General features: G+C 33.0%; 1 long non-coding RNA gene across 3 annotated transcripts; it reads right to left on the reverse strand.

Moving 5' to 3' along the window:
* Nucleotides 1-586: 586 nt before the first annotated feature.
* LOC111375392 lies at nt 587-7,833 on the reverse strand. Of its 3 annotated transcripts, none has more exons than XR_002699300.1 (4): nt 7,689-7,833; nt 5,399-5,456; nt 1,895-2,601; nt 587-1,810 (listed from the first exon to the last, which is right to left on the reverse strand). It is a non-coding gene; the product is annotated as an uncharacterized LOC111375392 (long non-coding RNA). The 3 variants fall into 3 exon arrangements; XR_002699299.1 differs by having other exon boundaries at nt 587-1,590; nt 1,672-2,601; XR_002699298.1 differs by having other exon boundaries at nt 587-2,601.
* Between the last annotated feature and the right edge of the window lie 559 nt (nt 7,834-8,392).

The raw sequence follows: 8,392 nt of genomic DNA on the forward strand, positions 1-8,392 counted from the left end.
GCTATGAATTTGTTGAAATAATCGTCTGTGCTTATTGAAGCAAAGTTATGTCTTTTATAGTGGAGGTTGACTTGTCTATTGAATGCATGAGAAGATATCTCACCAGCCCACCTGTTTCTTCCATTCATGTCATTATTAATTTATTGTTGTTTCATATCATTATGGTTGAGAATGTACTTGTCCTTGGCACACCAATATTAATTAACATCTGAATTGCTATAGGAATCATAACTTTTGCAATTAATAGTCCAATTTTTTCAGTCGTAAATTGGTTGTAATTAACTCTTCATTAAAATTGGTTGGATTGCCTTTATCTTGACATTGGATGCCATTCTCGATATTTGGAACGTTGTTCTCAACATTAAACTGCTGTTAATATCGACACTTGACATTACAATTGTCTAGAACGACACTTAAACCAAAATAGGATATATCTCTACATTTCAACGATTTCTTGACATTTAATATGTAGTTCTCGACATTAAATAGCTGTGAAGTTCGAAATTTCAAATAAACCACTAAATTCGAATCAACCCATGTTCATATTGCGTACCACCATATAAACCAAAATACGGAAACCACTAAATTCAAATCAACCTAAAGCTTGATATTTCATATTGCAAGTATACCAAAATACATGACAAAATACCACCATATAAACCAAAATACATATTGCGTACCACTATATAAACAAAAATATACAAACCACTAAATTTGAATCAACATAAAGTTCATATCAAATCACGATTATGTACCATCAACCAAAATACACAAACTACGCATTCTTCTTACCCCTATTGCGATCGGACCGGATGAACGATGTCTTTGTGTTCGCACTAGCCTTATTTAGCCTCAACGATCAAGGTCTGCGTGTAGGTGGATTAGCAATGGACGCATGTAAACTAGCCCAAAAACTCCAACCTCACCTCCCGACGTTATGGACACATTAGGGATATTGCAAACAACTGCTTCAGTGGCCTCTCCGACATTCTATTTATCCGCAGAAATATTGGGAGTTAAAACATCACGTTGGGACACATCTCCATTGCGATCATCATGACCAAATCCACCATACTCATCAGCAAAATTGTGTTGCCCAATTTCTATAGCAACTTCATCAAACCTACGTCGAAGCACATTTATCTCATTAGTGACATGATTTCTCAAACCGCACACATGACCTCCCAAATCATTTTGGAGACTAACAAATATTGTGTTCATCTCCTCCCTTAAATTGCTCATCCTACTCTCAAATGCCTCCCGTTGTTCGTTCAAGAAAGCTCTTATCTTGTCTAAAGACACGGTCCTTTCGATGACCAGATACCCATGCTCTTCTTCTCTGCCTTCAACATGATGTAAATCTCGATGACGAAGTCCACCTTTGTTGCGTCTTTGAGATTTATTTGGTTGATGGTTGTTGTCATCATTCCGTATAACATCATCTTCAACTGGACAAGCTTGTACTTCTATTGATTGAGCAACGAGACCGTCTAGAACGAGGTCAGTTGCATCTTCCAACAGAACTAGATCAACAAAGTACAACTACAATTCTTCTACAGCAGTTGCGCGCAGCGTTACCCACAAGTGCACCTACAAGGAAAGGAAAAATAGGCGAAATAAAATATTATATATTGTGAAAGTGTAAAGCAATTGCGTATGCAAATTGTTCACATGTGTCTTCTCAAAAAATCTGAATATTTCGAGAATGACGTTGTTTCGTGTCAGACCACCGTAACATCCTCAGAACATCGTCACAAGTCTTACTCGAGAATTGAGCACCAAACTCCAGGATTGCCTCGTACGCCCAAATCTGCAAGACATTTATAACAGTAATAACAATATTCGGAAGTACATAACAATGTGCGATGAAAAGAATTGAAATGAACCAAAATACATGTATTCCTGGACAGCAAGATGAAATCTGTACAGCATGTTAGTCATCCTATCACAATCGTTCACTTTTGCTATGTCCACTTTTCTTCCCCATCCACGTAACAGTGATTTGATAAGAAGTTGAAAACATACTAGCCCCCATGGGTGGCATTGAAGAAATACAAGTCGTCAACGATAGAGAGTTGTCGGATTTATTCATACATTTCGATCTCTTGAATTAAATACCCCTTCAATAATTAGTGTCAAACCAAGCTTGAAACGATCGTTATGGTTGGCACATTTCAAGAAAACTTTCTCCTGGTCGCTACAAGTTATCCGGTCCATATTAGCAAACATTCTGTCATGTAGATTGTTTTCTCTAGGATTTTGTCAACTTCGGTGCCTTTAGGTATTGGACCAAACTTCAAGCCGGTGACTAATGCGAACTCCGGCAGTCAAAATTGTGCGAACCTTTGGTTCACCTTAAACCAAGCCTCAAATCGCTTTTGGCAGACCACCGATCTCTTTACCATTTCATGAATTAATTGAGCGGATAATTTCAGCTCCGGTAACCTTGCAACATGTCTATACAATTGTCCTCCAACAGACACTTTTGTTGTGGTCCAATTTGTTGAGGATAACTGTTATGTATTTTGTGTTGCTGACTTGTGTGACATGAGCTGGAACACATTCTTCCTCCGAAATTTTATGTCGGTGTGACATACTCATCTACAAATCAAACAAATGAAGACAACATTTTTAACAAATTTAGTGCGTGAAAAGTGTGAAATGTGCCAAATGCCTGAAATTACTAAAATGTGCAAAATGCATGCAAACACGAAAGGATAAAAAAGCGTGAAATGTGCCAAATGCACTGAATAGTCCAAAATGTATGAATATACTCATGAAAATAATTTAAAATGTGCAGAATTTGCCAAAATGCAAAAATGCACCAAAATTGATGAGGACATCTGAAAATTTAAAAAAAAAAAAAAGAAAAGAAAAGCATGTAACAAAATGCACGTAAACAATCCAAATTTCACAAAATATAACAATAAGGTCATAAAAGGAAAACAACCTTAGATTATCAAGGAATCACTCACAAGTGCAAGTTTCCATCAGAAAGTTGATTGGGAATTGGTCTTACATCTATACTAGTTTTTTGCCCGTATAATGCACGGGTTGTGTTATTTTGAAGGTAATTTTAGATTCTTGAATGTTAAAAATTGAAAACCCTAGTTTACATTTGATCGGTTGGAGACCCAAAGGCTGCACTTACCAAAGTAAGGGACTCCAGCTAAAATTTACCCAAAAACTCTTAGAACACGGAACTGGAAGACGAAGAAAAAATGTCTATTACTTTGATCTTGTAATATGAATGTTATATACTCACATCACATATTCAACAATAAAGCTAAGGTTCCTCCCATTCCCTTAAATTTGAAATTCCATTACACGTGAGTCATGTAAACTATAAATTTCAAACAGTTACAGTTTTAATGTAATTCACATCTCCTAATCTTCAAATGTTTTATTTTACACATTATAATCGTCCATTTTTAGAGGTCATGTAGAATAGTTGGCTGAGTTTTAACACTGAAAACAAAATTGTACAAAACAAGCTGAAAATCTATATAATCAATTAGCTTGCCAAAGGTAGTATAACCAGATTTTGCCAAATTGCATGCTTAAAGGACTAAAAACTCAACTACCCTCTTCAACTTGGAATTTGGAATTTACTTGATGCTGCAGTTTACTCGGACTACCAGATTTGGCAATCTCAACTACCGGATTATTTTTTTGTGGCTCATATTATTATTTACTTGATGCTGGTGTTTACTCGGACGAGGAATTTGGAATTGAAAGTCATGAAAAAGATAGATGAACAACATGCTTTCAACTTTCCACTCTGAGGCTTCAATAAGTATGTGCTACTACCTACTTGATGCTTCAATTTATTCAAATGAAGCAATTGGAATTCAAATTGAAGAAAAAAGAACACTATATATTTGAAGAAAATGCTTTCAACTTTCATGTTAATGCCACTTGGTGCCTAGGCATAACAACTAGGACTGTAAGCAGAAACTGCAAAACCGGAAAATCGAACCGAAACCACATTTTAGAAACCGTCGGTTTGGTGCCACGTGGACTCGGTCAACGAAATGGTTTTGACCCAAACCAAACCGGTGAAAATGGTTTGGTTTAGGTTTGAGAATTTTAATTGCGATTTAAAACCAAACCGGACCGGCGAAAAAATATGTAAAAAAAATGAAAAATGAAATTTTTTGAAAATTCATCCAAATATGTAAAATTTAATAGTTTTGTCATTTGTGGTTATTTTTGTTAATTTCTAATTTTCTAATACAGATGTATTATTATTATTATTATCCAATAATCATAATATATATCTAATAATTTCAAAACTAACATAATCTATCAAAAGTCTTTTTCCTCTTCAAAATTTAGATGAACTCTAGTCAACTCCTAATACAGTCTTGAGCCACCGTCACCACACACTTCTTTTTCAGATTTTTCATGCATTTTCAAAGTTAAATTGAAGTCCATTATACCAAATCGGAGACAGAGATTACAGACTTTCGGTGATAATATTTGTTACGAATAAAGTTTCATATCAATAATTTTTTTAGAGCAAATTAAGGTAAGAATCTGAAATTAAATGCATTTCGTAACATCATACAAACGTAAACTTATGTAATTGTTATATTTAGATATTATGAACAATTGCTTTATTATTGTGGGTGGCTATTCTCTTTATTTAATTAGTATCCTTTTTTTCAGATATAATGATCACGAGATCTTATTGGACATCATTATATTTTTTGGGCCTTATATCTAGTTTAGTAGACTTTTATTGTAACGTTATTGTATCGTCATTAGCCTAAAAAGGTGAAAAAAATGAAAAAAAAAAACTATGTTTTAATTTATTGTGATTTCACTTTAATTTAATTGGTATTTAAATTTATAGTAAATATATTTAGCCCATGTTTGAGCCATATTTTTCATATCGTCATAATTAGAAAATTAACTGTTGGAGAGGAGGCTGGATCCCACACATGAAACAGTAGGTCAACAAAGGCGGCTGAACTTATGGGATAACGGTCCAAATTTTCATTTTTTTTATCCTAAAAATTTGGTTCAAATAGGTGCTTAATTTGTTTTAAATTTATTACTAGTAAAATATAAATATATATTGAATTCAATGAATTAATGATATAAAAGTAGACGGACAAAAAAATATATGGCGAAACCGGTGGTTTAAAACCGGACCAAACCATTAGATTTAGGTTTGAGTTTTTTTCAAACCGTTCAAAATCGTTTGGTTTAGGTTTGAATTTTTCTCAAATCATTTTAAACGGTTAGGTTTGAAAATCTGTCAAAAATCGGTAAAATCAGACCGCTTACACCCCTAATAACAACTGTAGCCCTCATGAATCCTAATGTATAATACAATTGTCAAAAAGGAGGGAAAAAAAAGTAAATAACAATTGATCACCAACTAATTTACCTGCAACAACTCTAATTAGTTCAAATGCGTTGAAATTTGGAAGTAGATTGAACACATCCTGCAGAATTTAGGGGGCATATCAGGATAAGATAGGAAATAATAAGTAATTATATGATATCCAAAGTAAAGGACGACAAGTGAAAAGTTACAAAGTGGTAAACTTCAACAATTATGCTAAAAATTTGAAAAGTGCAGTACCAATAAGAGGATTTTAGGTATTCTATTTTACATTCTCGACTTGCTGATGAGGATTTCTAAATCTAAATTATTTACAAATTCATATTCTAGAGTTATCAAGTTGCAATAGGATGAAAATTTCCAATCTGAAGGGGGCTTTTTAAATCTTTGAACAAGATGGTCAATCCCAGGCCTATAAACACACTTGAACAAAGTTTAAAGCAAACCATTATGTATCCATATCAAGAAATCAATCGACTTATACATATATGAACTTTATATACATACATCATTCAGCCCAAATTTATAACTACAGGTAGATAACCAGATATCTGCCAACACAAAGATCTATTTGGAATAACATTAGCCATTATACATACAAATTAATTAAAAGCTTGTTAAACTAAGACTTCTCCAAGGTTAGAGTTGTAAAGGAAGAGAATTTAGGATTCAGTTTACAGCTTAATTAAATGCATGTAACTAAGACTTCTCTAACATTAAGATCTATTTCTTACCTACGATGTTGCTGGTCTTATTTCTTTTCTTTAGATAGAGATTAGAAAAAAAAAATTTTAAAAAGGGTATATATAATATACAGAAGATATTTAGCTATGAACGGTAGAGATCTCCTTTTTGAACAGTGGGGAACCAGTTTCTATCATATCCATTGTAAGAGTTTTGAAGCACAGTACTAAACCAATTAGTGTGAATGCTTAGGTCCAAAAATGAATAGTACAACTCCATCCACTCTTTCAAAGTAAGTAGGATGTATAGATTATCTAGGAAAATGAACCAGTATTTTGTCCACAGCTCCAGTTGATTACAGTCACGTTTTAAGCAACAGTGTATCTTCAGGATCTGTTAGAACTCAGTGACATACATATCTACTAAAACATAGTGATTAAATTGAAGTCTTATCAACCTAAGCACTTCTTCAATATTTGAAATTTCCATTTTCAAAAATAATTGAAAGTGAAAAATAGCATACTCTAAAATGGATAAACATGTCCAATCGTGAAGAATAACTCAACCAGTCAACAAGAAGAAACCAAATGAATAGTTCACAACATATTCACAGCAGTATGGCTTTTTCTCTTGACCAATGAATATGGGGAAATGTGGACAACAAGAGTGACATCGAGGAATGCTATCCATTAATTGCCATGTGAAAGGTCAAATGTTCACATCTAGAAACCAGCACCAAAAACCATTGAAAAAAAAATAAAGTTGAAGCACTTCAAGTTTCCACTAAAATCTATGTTTCTCACGGCAAGACAAATCCAAAGAAACGCACACAAACCCCCAATTCCCTACCCCAAAACTACGTTATCTATTACTCACTCACATCAAAGAAATGCAATTTTTTCAACCAGTCCAAATCCATGGATGCACAATACCACATTTCCTCCTTACTAATATATTAATCTATTCTTCATGCACTTTGTCAAAAAGAAACTACTAATACCTTAAAACAGTACTATTTCTATCAATAAAAAAAAAAAGTACAGTAAAACAACATTAATATATCATATCAAACAACATTGTGTAGTTTATCATAAACGTCATCACAAGTTTACAAAAACAAAAAAAAAAGATCTTTATATCAAAAAGTAGATACTATTACGGTAACATTTAGGTCTGCATAGCTCACTTGCTTTAGTAATTGAGTACCAAAAAACAAATCATTAAGAGTTCAGGGAACAAGAAGCTAATACAAAGAAATGGTTAAAAGTAGCAAACATTTTTCAGCTGGTTATATAACAAAATAGACCCAACTTTTCAAATCAATTAATAGCATATTCAAAGGAAAAAAAATCTTTTTAAAACTGTAAAAAACAGGATATACTATTGAGAATCACGAAGGGTTGATTCTGCCCTCATGATTCTTCGCGATCAGCATACTAAAAGATAGGTAGAATATGACTAGAAAAAGCAGAAACAATTAAAATATTCAAGAATCCAAACCTTGGGAAAAAGAAAAATAAAACAAAACATTTACCTATATAAGCCAAAGAAACCAAATTACAACAAATAATAAATTCTATATGCATAATTATCAAAATTAAAACATTTCTAATATGAACAAGCAAAAGAACTAAGATGAGAGATTAACTGAAACATAGCAGCCTCAAGGAACCCATGCTATTGGCATCGATCGATGTCGGCGATTTGAGGAAAAGGCGACAGTGACTCAAACGAGTAGAGTACTATAGGCGTGAGAGAGAAATGGAAGATAGGATTTGAGTTCGCGAGTCGTGAAGTTTTCTTATGAAATGTGAGTTTTTTTTTTTTTAATTATTCTTTAAACAAAGCGGGTCTGGTCAATTTTGGGCGGTTTTTACTGATCAACCCGTGACCCGACCCGCAACGACCCAACACAAGCATTTACTGTTGATTGACATTTGTAATGATATGGAAAATTTTGAATTCTAGTGTGGAAATAGAATTTTCTGACAATGATATTTCCATCTACATAATTCGAAAATGGACATTGATAAAATTGTGGACATTTTTGCAAATTACTAGTTGAAAATGGGCATTATGTGAAATTTTCATAAAAGTTTTGTTTGTGAATTTACAATTGATGATCTTGATCGAGTGGTTGTCAAAATCGAATCAATCTAAATTTGAACAATAGATTATCGACATTTTAAATCCCTTATCTCTTTTACTTTTGCCCACTAAATAGATACGTACCTATTATTAGTTTCTGAAATCGTATTATAAAGAAAAGAATGAGTCGATATTAAAAATATAAATATATATTCTTAAGTATATCTTGATCTCAATATGTGTGATATATTTGTTGGAAATTAG

This window comes from Olea europaea, unplaced genomic scaffold, assembly GCF_002742605.1.
Source record: "Olea europaea var. sylvestris unplaced genomic scaffold, O_europaea_v1 scaffold1372, whole genome shotgun sequence".
Lineage (NCBI taxonomy): Eukaryota > Viridiplantae > Streptophyta > Magnoliopsida > Lamiales > Oleaceae > Olea > Olea europaea.